The 24,960-nt window shown below is 37.3% G+C and overlaps 1 pseudogene across 1 annotated transcript; it reads left to right on the forward strand.

The window, feature by feature from the left end:
- The first annotated feature begins 8,451 nt into the window (after positions 1–8,451).
- On the forward strand, positions 8,452–9,117 carry LOC143661180 (immunoglobulin kappa variable 3-15 pseudogene; annotated as a pseudogene). The gene is made up of 2 exons (XR_013164425.1): positions 8,452–8,538; positions 8,720–9,117. The product of XR_013164425.1 is annotated as an immunoglobulin kappa variable 3-15 pseudogene (transcript).
- The last annotated feature ends 15,843 nt before the right edge of the window (positions 9,118–24,960 follow it).

Here is a 24,960-nt window from a genome sequence, read left to right on the forward strand (position 1 = left end):
ATGGTGGGTCTTATTCCTTATTGGAGCCCTATATGAGAGGGTAAAAGGTAGGTGTGCCAGATTGAATCTGTTGTGGATGCAAAAAGTCATATTCTTTAATCCTCCTCAGTATTGTTGGATGGGAGATCACTGATTGTATCCAAGGAAATGTGTCTCTACCCATTCAAGGTGGGTTGTTTACTGGAGCCCTTTAACAGGGAACCATTTTGGAAAAAGCTTAAGAGCACACACAGCCAGAGATCTTTGGAGATGAATGTGGAAAATGCCCCTGGGGGAGCTTCGTGAAACAAAAAGCTTGCAGACAAAGCTAGCAGATGTCACCTTGTCTGCCACATGCCTTTCCAGTTCAGAGAGAAACTTTGGACATCATTGGCCTTCTTCAACCCAGATATCTTTTTACGTGGATGCCTTAGATTGAACACTTCTATATCCTTGCTTTAATGTGGACATTTCACAGCTTTAGAACTTATAAAATTGCAATTTAAGATTAAATTCCCCTATGTAAATGCTATTCTGTTTGGGTATATCTCGTTCTGGCAGCTTGCAAATTGAAAAGCAAGTAAAGCAGGAGAACAGAGTGAAAAGTACTCATTTTGTAGACAGTCATTGAAACAAGGACTAGTAGAGAAGGACAAACAGACATCGTCATGTGTGGTCTCACATGACAGAGGAACTCTGGATGTCAGCATCTTTCCTTAGGCTATTGAGGATTTCTTCCTTTTGATGCCTTAATCTGGACATTTTCATGGCCTTGGAGCTGTAAATTTGTAACATAATAAAACCTGAAATAAAAATCTACTCATTTCTGGTATATGACATTCTGGCATCTCTAAAAAACCAAAATACCATAAATGAGTATGTCATGAGCTTAATCCCTAAAAGATGAAGTTTGTTTTCTACTATTCTGACCCTTGCTAGCTCTGCGAATTTAGTTAGTTATTTTACTACTCTATGGCTAGTTTTCACGTATGTACAATGGCTGAAATGATTGCATCTATTTTACAGCAATGACATGGAGCACAATAAGCCAATAACATGTAAAGTGCTTTGAGCAATTCCTTGCACCTGGAACACACTTGGGCACTGCCATCATTTCCATGCTACACAAGTGCCTCTTTTTTCTCAGTCAATTGCATCTTTAATTTTTATCAAAATACAAATTTATTCTCCAACCTCAGATTCCTCTGTTTACTTCCTAATATTTTTGTTCCCATAGGTTGCTTAAGCACTCGGGACCATAGTGCTTTTCCACTCGCCCTTACCCCCCCATACCCCCTCCACCCCCACCCACAGTGAATTCAGCCATGGATTTTTAATTTCTACATTGAACAGTCATGTTTCTGTTATTAGCTGGGTTGTCAATACTTCAATATTTGGGTAATTATGATAATGATCAACACCTCTGATATGTTTCAAATACCTTCTTTAATTCTCACATAAACCAGGTGAAATAAATTTTATTGTTATCCCCAATGTTGCTGGGAACTGCTTATGTGTTGTACAGTGGGTTTCTAAATGCTCATTCACTCACTGGTGAGACAGACTGCAGTAATAAAATCTTTAGATTTTGTTAAAATGCAGATTAACAAATCCCAATTTTGAGAATTTGGAACTGTTTGACTGTATAGTAGCAAAAGAGTCAAATTTTCAACAAATTTCCTACCTGATTCTGCCATGTGGCTAATTTAGGGAACAGTGACAAACCTCACAGATGATGTGTCTTTGAGTCATTTACACTTTGTAGATGAATTCGTTTCTATATACGGTAACCTTTTCCTTCAAGCCATTCTAAAAAAGTACTGTTTATATTAATTTACTAAGAGCACTGTCTGGTTGAGCATTTTCTCAGCTTTATAAGTTTCTCTATTAAAGTTTCACCAATAGTTACATTTAAAGAAACCATGGTAGATATAAAGATATATTTTATTTATTAATATTTTACTCCCAGGCTCTGATACAATTAGTTTATAATATCCAAGTGTGGTTAGGAGTTCAATCTCTCAAAACTGCAGGTCAGTCTGAGAGAGACCTGTGAGAACCTTCTTCCACCCCTGGTCCTTTCCCTTTTCATTGTGGGGCAGCTGGATCCTCCTGGTTGGTGCATCTGTCCCTGCAGCCTCTTGGCACCCTGCCCAGTTGTGCTTTGCTCTGTGCTGTGCACTCCTCGGTGTATGAAGTGTCCAGTTGCCACTCAGTGGCTGCATTGTTAATGTTGGAAATTGCTGGTTATTTATTTGAAAAATACTTGTTGGAGAAAGGCTCAGGAATCCCACTGTACAACTTTTCAATTAATAGAAGACAGTTTGTTATCTTACTACAGTGATTTCATATGTCAAGTTGGCAAGGTGACGATGCCTAATTGTCTGGTTAAGAAAGGACTGGCCTATCTTTTTTGGTGAGGACATTATATGGATTTAAATCATATGCAAGTTGATTGCATCCATATGTGCAGTTGGCTGAGCAGAGTTTCTTCTGCAATGAGCGATGATTACTTTAATCACCCAAAAGTTTTAAGGAGAATTCTGAGGAGAGAAACTCTGTTTTGACTTCAACCATCCATTCTTTCCTGGGGAGTTCTTTGAGGACCTTCATTGGAGCTGCCAGTCCACAGCCTGTCTGCAGATTTTGGACTCTAACATCCATATAGTTGGGAGATACTTTTATAAATCTCATATTTAGTGGTATTTTCTGTTGGTTCTGTTTCTCTAGAGAACCATGACTAATACATAAGCATGGCCATGTTTCCCCTGAAACTTGTAGGGGAGAATTTTTGCCATGGCTCTGTCTTCATTTTTGCCATTGGCTTCCCAGAAATCTATGATATTTTCTGACATCCTTGTCACATGGTGACTTTTCTCTGTCTGTCTATCTGAGTTTAATTTCCTCTTCTTAGGAAGCTACCAATCATATTAGATGAAGGCTCACCATAGTCCTTTTTGGCCTTACCTTATCCAACATCTTCAGGAATCTTATTTCCACAACTGATCACATTCAGGGGATTTGGCTTTAGGACTTGAACATATGTTTTTGTAGCATACAATAAGTCCAGAGCATTGGGTTAGTGGAAAATGCTGGAAATTGAAAATTAGTTTGTGGTCAATATTTGAGGGTTACAGAGACAGAGCAGTGCTGCCATAGAAGAAATAGGGAATAGTGAAAAGACTCTTGCTAAGGTGGTTTTCTCATCTTGTGCATGGTACAAATCAATGACTCTTTATTTTGTAGTTTGTAATAGTTTCCTCTTTCCCAAGAAATCATTTTTGGCAACAATAAGATAAACAAAATTGAAAGTGCATCCTTCATGAACAACTAACTACTGATTATTTTCTCAATGAGTAGGAAATAATAAATGTGTGACATCAAAGAAGTTGGCTGGTATTTATTGTATACTATGATATTGACCTCATCAAAGCAATAACGCATGCATCTGTTAAACAACATAAGCATCCAATTCAGATATAGATATTGATTTTAAGAGTACTAGTCCCAAAAACAATTTACTGTGTGTAGATGCTGAAGGTGCATTTATGTGCCGCTATGAATTATGAGCTTTCACTTAGATAAATACAGGTTCTTATAAAATAAATTTGCTCATTTTGATTCTCTGTTTTCCTGAGTGGAAAAATAAAATGATACCTTCTATGGCTTGCTCCATTAGTTGAAGAATAATTTTGAAGATAATTAAATAATGCCATTTTTAGATCAGTAACCTCATGTTTCAAATAGTAAATCCATTTATTTCTATGATTATTTACTTTTTCCTCATGCAATTTTTGACATCTTAAAAAGGTTTGGAGATTCATTCTGGTGGTAGTGAAATATCTGCTATTACAGTTGACTATTGTTAATTAAGTTAAAGTCCTCAATGTTTTCATGATGTTGACAAAATTAATTTGGTAAAGTAAAATTGATGGGGCAAAAATAATTTCATCCCCATGACCATGTGGCCATGGACACATTTAGGAAATTGTTGTGGGAGAAAGAGCACAGAAAGTACACCATCTCACATCTGGAGTCAAACGTTAAACATCTCACCTTCACCATAAAAGTAGAGCAAAGATCATATCTTCTATCTGGATTTAGGACCCATCTTTTAGTGTGTGGTCCATTTTCATCTATATATGCTTTCTATTGCTTCATAATGAATTACTGGGCAGCAACATATTAGCTCAGAGTTCTGTAGATCCTAAATCCTGACATAGGTCATCAGTTTTTCTCTTGGGTTTTCACAATGCAAAAATTAAGGTGTCTGTTGGGCTATGTTCTTTCCAGAATTTGGTGCCAATTTCCAATCCCACATAGTTGTCACTGCATAATCTATTCATTGCAAGTGTAGATTTGAGGTCCCTCTTTGCTAGCTCAGCTCTAAGAAGCTCTGACCTCTCCACTCAGAACAAGCACTTATTGATAAACTCAGACTCTCTGATAATCTCCCTAGGTAACTGAATTTCTTTTATCTGAACAACCCCTTCGAACGGAATATAAATTACTGTTGGATTGATAAGTTGAGAGAGATATGTATGTATCAGTGGCATAGCAATTTTAATACCACTGTAGAATTCTGCATAGTATATTATCTTACTCTATTACTTACCAAATAACAATTGACTCAAATTATATCTTTGGTCTTAGGTTGTGTTTGGAAAATTTCACTGTCAAAAAGCATCATGCAGCAGTAAGACAAAATGACATGCTGAAGCACATGAAAAGATGCATGAATTTGAGTATATAAAGCTGAGTGAAATTAGCCTGACACAATAAAATAGATACTGAATGATTCCACGTTTATGATCAGCAGAAAGATATAATGAGAGGTTTATATTACAGAACATAAGGGACTTAGTGGTATATAGAAACTAGAGTTGGATGAACCATTAGCTAATGAGTTTGAACTCCAATGTAAGGGAATAGATTGGAGGGAAGGTGATCCTCTAGTGGGTCCATAAGTAATATTACCATATTGAAGATGAACAAGATTGAAACAGGTTGTATAGACCTACGTGTCCCACTGATTCACACTAGAAATATGAATTAGTTCTTGCAAGAATTACTTCAAAGATTTGATTCTAATATAAGAATGTTTAAATCCAGGGTACAGGGAGAAAACTGCTAGTGCATGCTATGAAGTTCAAAAGGAAACCATCAGCACTACCACAGCAACAGCAGAGGTAAATAGTGGAGGGAGGGACAAGAGTTAAGAGGAGATTTAGATTTCTTATTTGGCGAGGGTGTGTTTATTAGTTTTGTTTCTCATGGGAACAATGAAATTATCTAAAATTGAGAATGTTGATGGACCATGGACTTTGGGCCCTCTGATGAATGCAGGTGGCTGAAGGATGCACTGACGGAGAAGTAGATTGGTGAACGATGGTGTATACTTATGAATGGTGGGTGTGCTGCTACAAAAAGGAACAAAGTCATGAGGCATTCAACGATGTGAATGAACATGTTGGGCATTTGGTGAGGCAAAATAAACCAGAAACAAAAGAACAATAATGGTATGGTCACCTTTAGAAAATGCTTATAAGAAAAACAGAGGCCTAGACTGAAAGCTTTTAGAGCATCTGCATTATGTCTGGAGTTCTGATATTACTTCTGGATTTTGAGATTATATATATATATAATCTGATATTTAGAGATAAGAATGAAACCAATCAGGTTGGGGTTAAAATAATTCAGAACACAGGAGTATGGAAGACACTGCCTATATTTTAGAACCACACATGCTCTTTGAGACCAAAGGAAAAAGGATTTATTTGGTCTGGAACTGAAATTTTCTGTAGCACATAATCTAACTCAGTCTACCTGTATATCTCATTTCAGCAATTGAAGCACAGGGAGTACAGAATCAGAAAGCAGTCCTTTAATCCTCTATAGATTATTGTAATTCCTGGATACATCCTAGAGTATATTAAGTAGATAATCAAAAAATAATAGTAGAGTCTTTGAGGAAGGTAGACAGAAATAGAATGGAACTATTAAACTTTACCATCAGGGAATCCCCTGATACTGTGTCAAACATTAGGGACACCTAAATCAATAAGCCATTTTCTTGATCCTGAAGCTTACTCTTGTGAAGCTTATGTAGGTGGTGGAGAAGCTTAGACTACCTATAGTCATGCCTAAGAGCTACATCTGGAGGGTGAGATGTGGCCTCAGTCTCTCCAAGCCCAACTCAACAATTGAAATCATTGACCTCCCCCTACATAGGACAAGACTTCCAGGTCTGTCTTTAAACAGACACAGTTTAAAAACTCTTGAGTGGTTACTCTGGAGGTTGCTCTTATGCTAGCTTCAGTTAGACCTTGCTACCTATCATAACCTGCCAAACACCACCCAGGACCATTCCAGCCAACCCAAAAGAACATCTAGGGCAATATATAAGATTCTACAAGTGTTCCATGCACTAGAGTAACTTCCCAGAAACCTATAACCTTCAGATGGGTCCCTGTTCCAGATAAGTCCTGAAACTTAGATGGCCCAACCTTTCCAGAACATAAGATAGTTCCATCTTCCCACCCCATATTAGTGATAGATGTTTCCAGTATGAAAAATTTAGGATGTCCATAATCCAAATATCCATAAAGGGAGGGGTGGAAAGATCAAAGGTGATGGTGGAATTATACAGTGAAGATTGGATTGAACAAATGAATATGATTGCTTGAACCTTAAATTGATATATCTTTTAGTCTCCAGTATCTTAGAGCAGGTAGAAGTGAAAACCTAAAATTGTGGAATTGTAACCCATGTCAAACTCTGAAATATGTTCTACAACTAATTGTGGTGCTGTGCTTTGAAATTTATTGCTTGTTTGTATGTGTCTTTTTTTTCTTCACAAAAAACAAAGGGAAAAAAGTCTATGTGATGACAAAAAAATTTAAGTCTTTTAGCTTCCTATTTTCTGGAGCAGCTACAAGGAATAATCTGAGAGGATTGTATTAAAGCTTATGACAAACTCTTGGATGTGACTTGTAACTACTTGAAGAAGAGTGCTTTGAAAATTATTACTTTTTAATTTATGTATATATGTTACACTATACCATAAAAAGTTAATAAAAAATAATATATGTATATTAACTTCATGGAAAAGCAGGAAAAATTAACCATGGGGGATGAGGGCAAACATAAAGAAAGTACTGTCACCTTCAAAACCAACGCATGTGGTGGACCAAGAACATGGGGGACCTTTGACTGAGTAGGAATGTCTTCCTGCTGGTTTGGGTCTGTGTCACCCCATTCCTGAAGGCCTGGAAATGGCACCCCGACCTAACATAATGGGCTCATAATGAGACAATCTATGGAAAAATAACTGTATTGTTAATTAGAGCTGAAACAATGCATGCTGAAGGATGCTTCACATTAAGGGAAAGTTCTTGGGGACAGAAGGGTGGTTGCTTTGCAGTAAAAGTGGAAATTGTTAAAATTGTTAAACTGTCTCAATTTTTTATCTCTTCCTCTGACTCTGTTCATGATGAGGGATGTCCCATGAAATGGACCTGGATGCACCTTGCCCCACTTGCCCTGTATTAACAGCTTTGCTGCAGGGGGATATCTCAGAGAAACAGGATAGGAGAGGCTGCAGAAATAACCTGTCTTTATTGTCTGTCTCTCCCAGATAAATGAAAGGTTAAGAGGTTAGGGGTTCTGTTTCATTTATTCGTAATCCAATGTTCTAGGTCTAGAAAGGTTCATATCATTATTGTATAATTCTATAAAAAATTTTTTCTTATGCATAAATAAAGAACCTGTTCTGAGCCTTTGGGAGCTGGAGCTATTTTATCTATTACCACTAGGTGGGGTGGTTGCCCCTTAGGCTGTGAATCTCTTATGATTTGAGAAACTCATGGACCTAAGAGGCAGTGCCAAGGGTAACTTGTAAGTATCTGGTGACTCACTATCAGAGACATTATTTGGGTTGAGAGAAATATCAGAGGTTTGGTTTTGGACATATTGAGGTGACTTTGAGATTTCAAAAAGGAACTTTGAATACATATTTAAAATTCAGTATAAGCTGAGATAAATGCATAATTTGTGCACTACACCTTCATTCTACCCCATGATGTGAATATATTCCTCATAGTTCATGGCACTGTATTTTAAAAGTTCAATTAAGTTCAGGTGCTTTACACTGATTGACACATATATTCTATTACAAAATTAATTTAAGTAATACAAGATGATTGCAAATAATTTGAAGCATAAAGTAGATAATAAAATATTTTAAATTTCATAATTTTGCTAAAGTTTGTTGAAAATTATAGTGTTCAGTTGATTTCTGGGACATTTGCAAGACTACATGTACATTTCCTGTGGTAATGTTATTTTGTCCCCTTCCTTCCATCATCTGTCTTCATAGCTCACTGCACAGCATATTTCCCTTTATACCCTGTGCTGATTTGCATAGACTCTTGGGGACTCGGCTGCTGCTCAGACTCTATTAATGGGGATTCCCTGGAGATGGGGCCTGAGTGCACCAGACGGTGGGCAAGATGCTGTCACAGTCCCAACTCCTCATCCTCCTGGGGCTCTGGGTCTCAGGTGAGAGCTTCAGAAGAGCAATGTCTTTATAAAGCTGGTGACATGGTTTTCACATGCAGAGTGTACAGACTATTCCATCTCAAACAGATCTGATTATATATAATAAATGAAAACCTACATTTGGATACATATTTTATATACTTGTGATTTATTGTTTGATCTTGTTCTTTTCTGCCTGCAGGTGCCAATGGGGACATCGTGATGACCCAGTCTCCAGCTTCTGTGGCTGTGACTCCAGGGGAGACTGTCAGCATGAGCTGCAAGGCCAGCCAGAGTATTAGCGGGTACTTAGCCTGGTACCAGCAGAAACCCGGACAGGCTCCCAAACTGCTCATCTCCTCTGTGTCTACCCGGGCACCTGGGGTCCCCGATCGATTCAGTGGCAGTGGGTCTGGAACAGATTTCTCTCTCAGCATCAGCAAAGCCCAGGCTGAAGATGTGGCCAGTTATTACTGTCAGCACCATTACAGCTATCCTCCCACAGTGCTTCAGCCTCGAACACAAACCTCCTCTCCCAGCTGTGGGGAACCGAGTCCTGCAGCAATAGCTGCTCCACCTCCTCCCACCTCTTCATATTGAAACTTTCTGTCTGATAGTTATTCTTCCTGTCTTACTTTTTCCTTCAACAGACTCTGTCTTTCCTTCAAGCCTTCCTTGCCATTGTTACTGAAGTAGTTATACTCTGCCTCCTTTCTAACTGCCCATTTCCTTCACTCCTTCTCTTTCTGATATACTCATTCCTTCAATGACAATTCTGTATTTCTTTAACTCTGTCACTCTTTTCCCATGATCTGTGATTGACTAAAATTGTGGCTTTTATATGTGCTTTAAGTGGAATATTTTGGAAAATATTTAATTAACACATTTACTTCAGCTGTAAAAACTGAAAAACTTCAGGTGACGTATTATTTCTGCACATATTTCTGAAACACATGGGTTTAGGACATTCAGTTTCTGTAACTGTCTGAGAAAGCCAGAGCCATGTAAACCAAGGACACCTACATAACCATTCACTGTTAAAGTTGATATTAAAGAATCCAAGACTTTAAAAAGATTTATTTATTGCTTACTATGTGTCAGATGCAAAGATCATGCCTTTTGTTCTAGCTGTTGAGAAAGAAAATAATCTCACACATAAGTATAATGTTTCCTATGTCATTCTGCTATGAAAAAAATAAAGGTGAGGGGAAATGTTTTGCTGTAGTAAAAATGGGTAGCTATTTAAAAGAAGATGGTATATCAGCTATTGGTATGTCATCAACCACCCCAAATCTCAGTACTTAAAATAAAAAGTGTTTTCAAAGTTGTTTTTTGATTGGTTAGTTCTGTTGATATTGACAGGGTTGACTCATCTTGGCTGGGTTTGCCCTGGCGTGTCAAGTTAGCTGCCAGGCCCTGTTGGACCTCCCAGGCCTGGACAGGCACACACATGTTTCTTAACTTTCACATGTGTGTTTTTGGCCATTGGCTTGGTTTTGGTTTGACTGGGCCATGTGTCTCTCATCATCTGTCAGAATAATTCTAGCTGATTCTGATGGTTCTTGGCAGGTTTACACCAGGAAATGTAAAAGCTTAAATGGTTAATTGAAACCTAGACTCTATTCTCTTGACCAATGTAATACACAGGACCAGATCAGATTAAAGGAGAATGCAGGTTGCCCTACTTCTTTATAGGAGAGGCTGCAGAGTCACATTGCAAAAGACAGAATGGGAGGGGTGTAAGTTTGGCTTAGTAGTAGAACTCTTGCCTGCCATGTCAGAGAACTGAGGTTGATTCCCAGCCCATACACTTCCCCCCAAAACAAACAACCAAGAAACAAACTAAAAACAAACAATAAATCCACAATGGTGATGCAATAACAGCATATTCACATGGGAAAATAATGACATGTGACTCCCACTATACAGAATACAAAAAATAGAAGATGAACCCAGGGAGGCATGAAATTTTGGGGACATTCTTGTAATTGATCAACTACAGAGGGCTATGAGGAGTGCACTAAGAAGGTATGATTTGTCCATCATCACTGTTGTTGAGGACGTGAGAAAAGACTAATGCAGAGATGCTGTGCCACTCAGGGACAGAATGAAAAATGATGCTGTAATCATTTGGAATAGTGATAGGTGGATAGGTATCTGCTACTTCAGCATTAATTTCATATTCCATTTTAATATCATGAATCTATCTGAAAAGAAAGATGACTTTAGAGGAAATCTTATCTCTAAGCTGGTAAATGTGTTTAACTGGAATACAGTAGAGCAGAATCCAGAGGCTCTGGGCTTGTGAAACCACCTTACAGTCTCTCTTCTGACTTATGTTCTCTAAACCCCAGAAAAGACTCCATTCATGAGGCTCAGATCATCAGGGTTGATGCAAGGTGCTGGCTGGGGGATGTTCCTGTTAAAAAAAAAGGGAGGAGGAAGTTGAAACCACATGGTTGGGTTAAAAATATTGTAAACTGACATTTCTTAATTAGATTTGATGATGAGAGAAGATGGTCCTTTTGCCTTGGATATAATATATCATGGCATCTGTCATGGTTAGGGACATGTGTCAACTTGACCAAGTTGTGGTACCTGTTTATGTTATTGGGCAAGTGCTGGCCTGTCTGTTGCATTGAGGACATTTCATAGGATTAGATCATGATCATGTCAGCTGCATCCACAGCTGATTCCATTTGTAATCAGCCAGAGGGAGTGTCTTCTACAATGAGTGATGCTTAATCTAATCATGGGAAGCTTTTTAAGGAGGACTCAGAGGAGACAGGTCCCATTTCTGCTTTGGCTGGTGAACCTCTCCTGTGGAGTTCATCCAGACCATCCATCGGAGTCATCAGCTTCACAGCCTGCCCTGTGGATTTTGGACTCTGCATTCCTGCGGTCACGTGAGACACTTCTATAAATTTTATATTTACAAGTGTTCCCTGTTGATTATGTTTCTCTAGAGAACCCTAACTAATACAGCATCTAAATGTTTGCAGACAGAATTCTCTCCCATGAGGAAGAATTAGAGGCTTCCACCATCCAACTTCCCATGACTGGAGTCCACTGTGAATGGGCCACCAGATTATCCACTGTCCATCTGTGCTGGCAGTGGGATCATATTAACCCATTTCTGTGATTTGTTGGACTCCATCTATGCCACACACATCCCAGTACATTTTCTCCATCATGTTCCTAAACTCCTCCTCAAATCTGTAAACTAGGCATATTCAGTCTGCAATTTCAGTTTTAGCTTTTAGGGGACCCAACTCATATCTGTTGTTTGCATCCAAATCCTTGACAAATGTCAAAGAATAAAAACTGGACCAGACAATGTTAAACAGGCCAGATGACTTTATCCAGGACTGTTTATAGCAGGGAATGGGGACTAGAATTCACCTCTGTTTAAACATAAGATAGCAAGCTTTAAGGATTGTGGGTATGTTGGAGGAAAAGCACTAGATTCTTACTGGTTGGCTACTAGCATGAGAGAGGGATTTACTGAGGTTGCTCTTTGGATGGTTTGGTTCCATAGAGGTGGAGGAGGGATTTACTGAGTTTTCCTTAAGGACCACTTGGCTGGGAATATATTCCTTTGAGGTAATGGGTTGCCTGGATCTTGCAAGGGCAGAGAGACAAGAGGAGGGAGATAAGGAGCCACCTAGTTAGGAGTCTGTCAAGAGGGAAACATGAGGGATCATTCTTGGTATTTAGAATAATTGGGGTCTGAATCTGCCACTTTTTCCTTCCTTTCCCCTGAAGTTCAAGTTCTTTTCCCACACCTGGTTTCAAGGTGGTGAGGAAGAGGGAGTCAGTGGGAAAGGGCCATGAATGAGTAAGGCTGGCAACTTGGGCAAGAGATGGAAAACAGTCTCCGTAACAACCAAACAGCATTCATATTTGGTAGCACTAGATATCCATCAATTTCCTTTCACCAGGGTATTTATTTCATACCAATGTCTTTACACTTCCCTTAAACCAAGAATATTTTACATACTACATTCAACAGTGCATTATTCTATTTTAGTGTCATATTTGTGAACAAATTTGCTTTTCTTCATTGATTCCTCTTTTCATTTTGCATTATTAAATAAATTCTTGAGAATCTACTATATGACAAGTAAACTTCTTATTATTTGCTTTGTAACAATGGGAATAATCAGTTAAAAACATGAGTCTGTCTCTCATATACAAGTTTGAGGAGGTAATAGATATTGACTAAAGAAAACACAAATGTTTCATAGGATGTATGCATGAGGTAAACAGGGAGCACCTTCTATGTCTGTGTGTGTGTGCCCTTCCCTAAATGTAGTGGAAAAACTTGGTAGGTGTTTAAGTAGAAAGATGGCCTGACCAAATTCACCTTTTTAAAAACAGTCTAGTTTTACTGGAGTCAATTTTTTTCTTTAAAAAATCAAAAATAGGTGTACGAAGTCTAGTTAGGAAGCTATTTCTGGAATCCAAAAGAGAGATGTTGGTGGCTTGGTCTAAAGCCATGGCAGTGGAGACAGGAGGAAATGGATGCACTGGGGAATATGTAATTGTAATATTGACAGGAGCTGTATATGAGGGCTGAGGTCAAGGATGACTCCACTGATTCTGCTTTAGACAACTGGAGATGTGTTGTTCCTTCCCATGGGTGGAATTGGGTGGGGTTGGCTTGTGTGAAGTTGTGTGAAGTTGTGTGAACCTAAAGATCATGAGATAGGTTCCAGAGATACTGAGCTATAACTGCCATAGAGATGTTTAAGAATGTTAAACTTCAGAAGAGAAGTTTAAACTGTAAATATGAATAAATTAGAACAAGGTATAGCTGTTCTATCAACCAACAGGGATATTGATAAAATTAAAGCTTTCCTCTATTCAGTTTATTTTTACTTATTAATTTACTCAACAAATATTAACTGACCAAATACAGTGTCACATCATTGCTGGGTAATTTGAGGATATTATTCTTCATATGTAACAATAAATGTGTGAGATTATATGTATCATAAATATGTATTCAATATTTAAATTTTTATTATAAAATATAGTAATGAAAACAGCATAAAACACATGCACATATATGTTTTTGATTAACAACCTACTAGTCACCAAGATCTCACCATGACCTGGCATGTTTCTGCCCCACATCCTACTCAAATCCACTCCTCCCTTATGAACCATAAACCTTCCTTCTTGATTTGTCTGAATCTCATAGAAATCACTTCCTTGATTCACATTTTTAAATTCCAGATAGACATCACTAAACCACACAGTTTTGCTTGTCAGGGAACTTTAAGCAAATAGAATCATCCTGCACACATTATTTTGCTGTTAGCATATTTCATTTAATAATTATGCAACATCTATTTTGTTGTATGAATCTGTAATTTATTCACTTTCACTGCTGAATAGAATTTCACTGTGTGAACCCACCACAATACATCAAATCAATTCTATTTTCAACAATTTTCTTCACATGCATACATTCCATGGTCACGAAGGTCCCCTCTATGAGGCTGCTGTGGGCTCCGGGCCTGTTGCCTGCACCTGTGTCCGCACTCCCTCTGCACACCTGCACTCTGCCACTACCTGTGGGTCTCCTGTGCCCCTCCCATGCCTGGAGGGTTCCGTTCTGCTGCCCAGAGGCTATGGACAAGCTCTTGCATGTGCAAGCCAGCAAACTTCTTCAGGGGATTGTATCTATACCTTCTCCAAGTAGTTTTGAAAGCCAGGTTTGGGGAGGGACCCCCACTACCCTGTGTTTCCCTCAAAGGTTCTCCTTTAGCCCTAGGGTGCCATGTGGAATTCTCTTACATCTCACAGTTACTTCTCTATCATAGTTTAACAATTCATTATATTAAGCTTCCCTTTTCCCATCTGTGGCTCTCTTCCAAAATCTGTCTGGTTTAATTCAGGACCCAGTGCTTCTAGTATTTTGAATTTTGTGGTGAGTTTATTGTTATCTGTGGAACATTCTGTCTGATAGGAGCTTACTTGTGCTTTTCAGAAGTGGGACATAGACATGGAATTACTATTTTACATATATATATAGAGAGAAAGAAAGATAGATAGATAAATAGATAGATATTTTATAATCATGTTTTATTATTAATCTCTAGCTTAATTGTTTACAGGTCAGAGAATATATTTTCAGAGCATTCAGTATTTTGAAATGTGTTCATGTTTGTTTGCAGTCTGTGCTGGTTTGAAAGGATGTATGTACCTTAGAAAAGTCATGTTTTAATCCCAATCCCATTTTGTAAATGCAGCCATTTCTTCTAATCCTTATTCAGTATTGTATATTTGAGACTGTAATTAGAGCATCTCCCTGGAGATGTGATTTTATCAAGAGTGCTTGTTAAACTGGGTTAGGTGAAGGTATGTCTCCACCCATTTGGATGGGTCTTGATTAGTTTACTGGAATCCTATAAATATAGAAACATTTTGGAGAAAGAGAAATTCTGAGAGAGCAGAATTTTATAGTAATGAGAAGGAGAGAGTCCAACAGCCAGCAACCTTTGGAAATGAAGAAGGAAAATGTCCCCCGGGGAGATTCATGAAAGGGAGCCAGAAGAGAAAGGTAGCAGATGATGCTGTGTCCAGCACATGCTTTTCCATGTGCCTTCTCATTTGAGAGAGAGACCCTGAACATCAGTGACATTCTTGAACCAAGGTATCTTTCAATGGATGCCTTTGATTGGACATTTCTATAGACTTGCTTTCATTGGGAAGTTATCTCTGTCTTACAACTGTAAACTAGCAACTTATTAAAATTCCCTTTTTAAAAGCCCTTCCATTCCTGGTGTATTCCATTCTGGCAGCTAGCAAAGTAGAACACTGTTTTTGCCTACACACAATTTTTTTTAGATGGTTCCACGTGTGGCTTGAAGTGAATGTGTAAATCTGTTAATGTTTTCATAATTTTTTCTGCTTGTTCTTCAGATTTTCCTATTTTTATTAATTTTCCTGGTTATTTTATAAAGTTGACTTTGGGGATCTAGTATACCTCCTTTATCATTGTGTATTTACTCTTTTTTTTCTCCTTAAAATTGTTCACTTTTTGCTCTCTATCTTTTGAGGTTTGATTATTAGATGGGTAAAATTCAATGTTGTTATATCTTCAGGGTGAATTGAAACATCTACCATCATAAAGTAAAGTGTTTTACCTAGTAACGATTTTTTCTTTAAAGCATACATTTTGGACATATTAAAACTACCTTTTTTGGTTAATGTTATAATTTCATAAATATGTATAATTTTCATTCTTTTACTTTCAACCTTTCTATAGTTTAAGGCACTGTAGATGTGTCTTCTTTTAACAACCATGATTCTGTGTGAATGTGATTCATAAATGTGACGAACTTCATATTTTAGTTGGAGAATCTGAAATATAAGATAATTATTAATATATTAATTATTTCCTAGCATGCTTTGGTGTTGACTGGACAATTTTTATTATTATTTCTTCTTTTTCTGTGCATTATAAAAATGTGCTTTTATTTCTTTTTGTGGTTATTCAACAAATTATGGCACAGATGACAATAGTAATGTCTCTAATTAATTAAAATCTTTCTGCCAGTTTGAAACTGTCATGTACCTAGGAAAAACAATTCTTTAATCCTGATTCAATGGTACTCAGTGGAATATTTTGACTAAGTTGCTTCCATGGAGATGTGACTCACCCAGTTGTGGGTGGGACCTTTTGAACAGGTGGTTTCCACAGAGATGTGTCTCCACTCATTCAAGATGGGGTTTCATACTGGAGTCGTTAAAGAGAGAACCTTTTCGAAAAAAACTTCAGAACTGACACAGCCGACAGAGTTGTCAGAGTCAACAGGAGCCCAGATGTGTTGAGATGCAGAAAGAACATGCCTCCAGGGAGACTGTTTGAAATGAGAAGCTAAAGGATCAGCAGATTCCAGCCACACCTGACAGATCTGCTGGATCCACCAGCCTTTCTTGAATCAAGGTATTTTTTTCTGGATGGCTTTGGATATTTTTCTGAGATCAGACAAGATCAGGTGCATTCAGGGTGGGATGGCCATAGACCCTTTGGATATTTTTATAGCTTTAGAATGTAAACTTAAAATTAAGCAAATTGCCTTTTTAAAATCCATTCCATTTCTGGTATATTGCATTTAGGCAGCATTTACAAACTAATACAATCTTTAACTGTCCTCATGGCTAAACCAATATCCTTAGATTACTTAAATTCTGTTTATTTTCCATATTGACTTATACAATTTTGTCAATTATTTTAAGCACATCACTTTTTGTTTATCATTCATTAAATATCAGTGTTACTGTTTATGTAATTAATGTGCATTATTATTACCCACATTCATCACTTTCTACTTAACTTTGTTTCCCAGCATTTCACCATGGACATTTTTGATCAGCCTAAAGATCCTTTAGAATTTCTCTGGAAAGGTTCTGATAGTAATGCATGCTTTCATTGGTAGTCAGGAAGTGTCCTCAGACAACCTTTATTTTACTTTATTTTTACTTTTTTTATTGTATAGTATAACATATATACAAAGCAAAGTAATAAAAAAGCAATAGTTTTCAAAGCACTTTTCATATGTGGCTGACGGACACATCCCAGAGTTTGTCATGGGCTACCATATTATTCTCCCATATTTTTCCATCTAACTACTCCAGAATATAGGAGGTGAGAAGGCTCAAATTTTTTTTATTGTCACAATCAACTTTCTGTCTTTTTTTGTGAAAAACATATATACAAAAAAGCTATACATTTCAAAGCACAACACCACATTTAGCTGTAGAACATATTTCAGAGTTTCACATGGGTTATAATTTCACAATTTTAGGTTTTTACTTCTAGCTGCTCTAAAATACTGGAGCATAAAAGAGATATCAATTTAATGACCCAGCATTCATAGTCATTTGTTAAGTACTGTCTCTTATGTGTAACTCTACCATCACTCTGATTTATACATACCTCTCTTTAGGAGTGTTTGGGCTATGACAATTCTAAATTTTTCATATTGTAAGGTTCTGTCACTAATATGGAGTAGGGAGATGGTACTATCTGACGTTCTGGAGAGGCTGGGCTAGGTTTTAGGACTTATCTGGACCAGGGACCCATCTGGAGCTCATAGGTTTCTGGAAAGTTACTCTAATGCATGGAACACTTGGGGAATCTTATCTATTGTGCTAGGTGTTCTTTAGGATTGGCTGCAATGCTCCTTGTTGGTGGTTGGCTGGTTATGATAGGTAGCAAGGTCTAACTGAAGCTTGTGCAAAAACAACCCTCAGAGTAGCCTCTTGACTCTATTTGAACTCTCTGCCACTGACACTTCATTAATAATTACACTTCTTTCCCCCATTTTGGTCAGGATAGAATTGTTGATCCCATGGTGCCGGGCCTGGATTCATCCCTTGAAATCATTGCCCATGTCACCAGGGAGACTTACACCCCTGGATATCTTGTCCCCCATAAGGGGGGGTCGATGATTTCACTTGCAGAGTTGGGCTTAGAGAGAGTGAGGCCACAACTAAGCAACAAAAGAGGCCCTCCAGAAGTAACTCTTAGGCATGCCTATAGGTAGACTAAGCTTATCTGGTACCTACATAAGCTTCACAAGAGTAAGCCCCATGATTGAGGGCATGGTCTATTTATTTGAATGTCCCTAAAGTTTGTCATGGTACCAAGGGATTCCCTGATGGTAAGATTTAATAGTTCCATATTCTTTCTCCCATCCCTCAGGAGACTTTTCCAATACTTTTTGTTTATCTGCTTAATATTCTCTAGGATGTTTCCAAGCATTACATTAACCTACACAGGATTAAAGGACCTCTTTCTGATTCTGTGTTCCCTGTGTTTCAATTGTTCAAATGAGCTAAACAAATAGGTCGAATTACATTATGCACTACCAAAAATTTCAGATCTAGAACAAACAAACCCTTCTTCCATTGGTCTCAAAGAGCATGTGTAGTTTTAAAATATAGACATTGTCTTCCCTAACCCTGTGTCCTGAATTACTTTAACCCCAACCTGATGGACTTTGTTCTTATCTCTGAGTATCAGTTATATTTATAAAACAGGCTCTCAAAATCTAGAAATAATAATCACCACTCTGGACTCAATGTGTTTGCTCTAAAAACTTACAGTCTAGGCCCATGTTTTCTTATAAGTATTTTCTAAAATTGACCATAACATTGTTGTTCCCTTGTTTCTGGCTTATTTTGTCTCACCAAATATCATTGCATGAATCAAAACTTTGCTCCTTTTTGTAGCAGCACAACCTTTGTTCATAACTATACACCATCATTTGCCAATCTACTACTTCATCCGTGCATCCTTTAGCCACCTGAATTCACTAGGCACCATGTAGAAGACCCAAAGTCCACAGTCAAACAACATTCTCAATTTTAGATTGTATCATTGTTCCCAAGAGAAAGAAAACCAATAAACACACCCTTGCCAAATAGAAAATCTAAACTTCCTCTTAATTTTGTTCCCCTGCCTATTATTTACTTCTGCTGTTGCTATGGTAGTGCTGATGGTTTCCTTTTGAGCATAGTTCATAGCATGCAATAGCAATTTCCCCCCTGTACCTTGTACTTAAACACTCTTTATATAAGAATAATATCTTTGAAGTAATTCTTGCAAGAACAAATTCACATTTCTAGTGTTAATCATTGGGACATGTTGGTCTACACAACCCCTCTCAACTTGTTTACCTTCAATATGGCAATATTATTTATAGACCCACTAGAGAAGCACCTTCTCTCCTACCTATTCCCTTACATTTGAGTTCAACCTCATAAATAATAGTTCACCCATTTCTAGCTTCTATTTATCTCTAAGTCTTCTATATTCCATATTATAAGCCTCTGATTATACATTTATGCTGTTTATAAAAGTGGAATCATACACTATTCTTTTGTGTCTGGCTAGTTTCACTCAGCATCATGTCCTCAAGACCCATCCATCTTGTCATGTGCTTCATGGTGTCATTGTCTTACTGATGCATAATACTCTATCTCATGTATATACCACATTTTGTTGATCCACTCACCTGTTGATGGGCATTTAGCTTGTTTCCATCTTTCTGAGATTGTGAATAATAATGCTATGAAAATCTGTGTGCAAATGTCTGTTTGTGTCATTGCTTTCAGGTGTTCTGGGTAGATACCAAGTAGTGCTATTGCTGGGTCAAAGGCAGTTCTATATTTGGTTTCCTAAAGAACCACTAAAACAGTCTTCCATACTGTTTACACCATTATACATTGCAACAAGCAGTGTGTAAGTGTCCCAGTTTCTCCACGTCCTCTCCCACATTTGTAGTTTCCTGTTTGCTTAATAGCAGCCATTCTTATAGATGTCAGGTCTGGTGCCACCAGAATCTTGACCGGGGGCAAAATAGGATGATTATTTCATCTCTGGGGTTTGTGCTTCTTCTTTTAATATGAGGCACATTGATATACAAATTTTCTATCATTTAATAACCAACTAGCAACTTATTAGCTCACAGTGTTACAGGTCAGGAGGCTACCTTGATACACTGTGGAAGGTTCTATGCACAGTGCCTTGCAAGCCTAAAATCAAGGAGGCAGTAGAGCTACTTTATTTCTAGACCTCAGAGGTTTGAGGCAGCAAATCCCTTCCTGAACACAGAGTAGGAAGGCCCACCTTTGGGGCAAACTCATCCCTCCCACCTGCATGGAAGGATCCACTCTCCTTTCTCAGATACCTGGAGATTCAGACAGAAATAACCTGGTATTAAGCAAGCACTCAGGAATAACCAGAACATGCAGAGTGAAAAGGAAAACTAAGCAATGAAATCCAGAGTTTGCTCCAGAGAAGCTAAGTGAGAGGCTACAGGTGTTGGAGAGAGTGACACTGGCTTCCCTCTGAGCAGGTATCCTCATGTTGGTTTCTTAATTTGGACATTTCATGGCCTTAGAATTCTAACTTGCAACTTAATAAATTCCCTTTATTAAAACCAATCCATTTCTGCCATATTATATTCTAGCAGCATTAGTAGCACACTGAAGCACAAGCTGACATGATTTGGCAGAATCATTTCCTTAGGTGGTAGGACTGATATCCTTTTTCCTCTTCCTGATGATATATCAATAGAACTGCCCAAAATTTAAAGATAAAGTGAGAAAAGAGAATAATGGAGGAACATCTGACAGCTGTAAGGCAATTAAAATGTGTGACATGCATAATATGAATACTAAATGGACAATGAAGAAAGTGATAGTTTAAAATATTTAATGAAATAATAGCTGAAAATTGTCCATAACTAGTGAAAAACATGAGACCTCAGATCTAGGGAGCTCATAGAATACCAGGAAGGATAAATCACCCTCAAGTACAGCCATGAGTATTATATTCAAAATGCAAAACAATGAAAAACAGAATATTTTGAAATAGGCCACAGGAAAAAAAAATCTTACCTTAAAGAAAGAAGGGTAATTATTACATTGGCTATCTATTCATAAACCATGCAAGCAAGAAGAGGTGTGTGAAATGCTTAATGACAGGAAAAAACAAACATAAGACCTAAGATTCTGCATCCAGAACTAGCCTAAAATTGAAGAAGAATTAAAGACTGTCTAAGACAAACAAAACTTGGGGATATTTGCAAATTATCCCTGTAAGAAATGTTAAACAAAGTTGTTCAGAGAGAAAGGAAATGATATAGGTTGGAAACTCTGATTTATCTAGAGAAAGGAAAAGCAATTGAGAAGGAATAAATATAGGTAAAATAGAATGTTACTTTTTCTTAACTGGTATAGAAGATAACAGTTTGTTCTTAATAACAGCACCACTATTTTGGATAATTTGTGGTTAAGTGACATGACACTATGTTATACTATAAAATAATAAAGAACTACATGACAACAATGTTATAAGAGATGGGGGAAAAATTGGGATGATATTTATGTTACCTGCACTGCATATGAAGTGCAAAAGTGTAGGTTGTAAATGCATGTAGATAAGTTGTAAATACATATTGTAAAGGCTAGGACAACCAGTAAAATAATTTTTAAAATAATTTAATTGATATGCATAAAGATGAGAGAAAATCGAATTATATCTAACACCAAATGAAAACTAGAGAAGGCAAGAAAATAGTAGAGAAATAAAACAAAATAAAATAAAAACAAAAGATAAAAGGAATAGGAACAGTGAATATAAAATTTCTCTTGCAATTTCTTCTTTGATGCAATATTGTTCAAGAGCATGTTGTTTAACTTCCATATATCGGTAAAATTTTCACTTCTCCCATTGTTATTGATTTCCTGCTTCATTTCATTGTGATCAGAGATTGCACCTTGTACAATTTCAATCTTTTCAATTTTAGTAAGACCTGTTTGTACCCCAGCATGTGGTCTATCCTGGAGAATTTTAGATGAGCACTTAGAAGAATGTTTATACTGCTGTTTTTAGATGCAATGTTCTATATGTGTCTGTTAGAACTAGTTTTTTAATCATATTTTTAAGCTTCTTTTTATACTTTTTTCCTTCTCTGTTTAGATGCTCTATTGAAGAGAGTGGTGTGTGGAAGTCTCCCACTATTATTGTAGAGAAACCTATTTCTCAACTTCAGTTTTTCTAGGGTTTGTCTCATGAATTTTGGCCGCCTTGATTAGGCATATACATGTTTATGATTGTTCTTACTTCCTGGTGAATTATACCTTTTACTAATATATAGTGTCTTTTTTTTTTATCCCTTATAGCATTTAAAGTCTGTTTTTTCTGGTTTCAGTATGGCTTCCCCAGATTTTATATCATTACTGTTTGTGTGGAATATCATTTTCTGCCCTTACACTTGCAACTTATTTGCATCATTTTGTCTAAAATGAGTTGCTTTTAAAAAGCCTATAATTAGATCTTGTATTTTATCCTTTGCCAGTAGGTGTCCTTTGGCTCCCTCATTGAGATCCCCTTCCTCCCACTTCAAATACAGCAACATTGCATTTCTATGATGCCTTTTCCATACTTACATCTTCCTTTCACCACAGTCCCGTGAAACTGCATTATTTTGGACTCATGCAAATAGACTTAGTTCATCTAGATAATCTAGGATAATCTCCTCAATTCAAGGTCAAGTGCAACTTCAAAGTTCCTTTTGCCATGTAAGGTAACATATGTACATGTTCCAGGGATTAGAGAGCTGATATCTTTTGATAGGTTGGACATTTACCTATCATCTCTTCTCAGTGTACCCTTGTTATATTATCAGGAGATTTTTGGATCACCAGAAACTGCCTGTTCCATACAGATAGATGTTCAGGAGTGAACAAGCAAAGCTGTAGCTCTGTTCTCTGCTATGTAAGATAAGATCCAGAGAGTTTTCTCCCCTGATGTATCAACTTCCAGTTTCCTGTGCCTTCTTGACTTAAATTTTACTATGTTAACTTCCTCTCAGTATCCTTCATTTCCTCTGATATTATCTCCCCTCCCTGCCATTATCCTCCAAATCAAACATCATGATATAATCCTGAGATTCTCAGATTTAAAATTTCCACCACAGACCTTGTCTGCCTGTCTTCCCATTTACTACTGTAACCTCAGTTCCATCCAAGCCTTTCTGCTCAGGGTTTTCTAACTGTACTCGTACAGTCTTATTGCAATGCTTTTTCTCATTTCTATGTTTTGTTTTGAAAACCAAAAAAAAATGGGAGAAGGTTATTATTCTCAGTCATTCTCTTCCAATTAAAGGCTATTCTCCAATTATCTAACCTATTTATAAATGTGTGCAAATTCCTGGATAACTTCATCAGGTATCAATTTTTTTTTTACTTCTCTGGTACTTCCTTTCCATATGTCCTTGAATAAATTACTTAACTTCTCAGTGGAAAGCTTTTTCAGATGTATAATGGATATAAAAATTACACCTATTTTGTAGGATTTTTTGAGGCAAAATTGGTCACTACACATAAAATGCTTTGCGAAGCACCTGAAAATACTTGGGTACAACCATTATCAGCATTTTCATGCTTCATCAAAACTGACTTTGATTCTCCATTATTTATTGTTTTAATGATTAAATTATATTTCTGTGCCTGCTTCAACAAATTATAAGGAAATTGATGATTTGAAATAACAAAAATCAACTCTTACAAGTTTGGAGGCTGGAAGATTGAAATCAGTACCAATAGTCTGAAATCCATGTGTCTCTAAGAACACACTCCTTTGGGGTATTCCTGGAGAGAATGTGTTCTTCACCTCCATCAACTTATTGTGGCTTCCAGAGCTCCTTGGGTTTTTTTTTTTTTTTTTTGGTTTTTTTTTACTACATTTCTCTTGTCTTCAAGTCCAGCATCTTCAATGTCTTTCTGCTCTGCCTTTCCATTCCCTTACCTTCCAAGTTTTTGTAACACTTTTGGATACCAGGATTAAGAAACAGGCATTTTGAAGCTATTATTCAATGTCCAGTGGTCAGATTGAATTCAGCCCCAATTTTATTTGTTTTCCCACATGCAATATACGTTCTTCTCATCCCCAAATCCCCAAGCATCACAACCCATTGAAGTCTCAATGCAATTCCAAAACCCCATCTAAAGAGCATCAACTCAAAATTCTCAAATCATCATCTAAATCATCTACTTCAGGTAGGGATGACACTCTGGATAGGACCCATTTTCTTTCAAAATTCAACTCTATCTGTGGAACAAATGAAAAGAAAACCCGTTTTCTGATTCCATCATACTATGGTGGGTGCACACATAGTAGAGAAGTTGAAGATTCCCATTCCAAATGTTAATAATAGCTGCATTTAAAGAACTCATGATACAGGGCAAGCCATGGTGGCTTGGCAGGCAGAGTTCTTGCCTGTCATACTGGAGACCTGGGATCAATACCAGTGAATTGCCCATGCCAAAACAAAACAAAACTCACGATGATTGCAATTAGCTTTTATTTGTTCTTTTACTCGCAGCTTCTGACATCATTTTAGTTTATGAAATTCCTGCATAAGAACAGAGCTCTCGCTCTAACCATTAGAGTGGTTAAATCTGAGAGAGACCTGAAAAATCCCTTCTCACTTTCCCGGTCCTTTACCTTTACATCCACAGAACACTAACTCCAGCTGAAGAGGTGATGAGTGAAATATTTGATGCATCTGTCCCTCCTATCTTTTGTTACAGCAGCCAGTTTTACTTTGGCCTGTGCTATGTCCCCCAGGATGCACAAAGATGCCAGGTTGACTTTGGTCTGAACAGTAGAGAACATTGGATATTATAGGTGAGTTAAATGTCAAATATTTATTGGTTGAGAGTCTCAGGAGTCCAGCCATGGAATTAATAGAGGATAATGTAAAGTCTCTTGCTAAAGCAGTTTTGCCATTTAACAAAATATGGTGGTAAAAATAATTTTCTCACCAAATTAGAAGACCTAAGTTGAGGAAATTTTCTGTTAATTGATTTTAATTGATATGTGTTCATAATTGTATCTAAGCAATTTTTGTT

The sequence above is a fragment of the Tamandua tetradactyla genome, chromosome 17, assembly GCF_023851605.1.
Source record: "Tamandua tetradactyla isolate mTamTet1 chromosome 17, mTamTet1.pri, whole genome shotgun sequence".
Classification (NCBI taxonomy): Eukaryota; Metazoa; Chordata; class Mammalia; order Pilosa; family Myrmecophagidae; genus Tamandua; species Tamandua tetradactyla.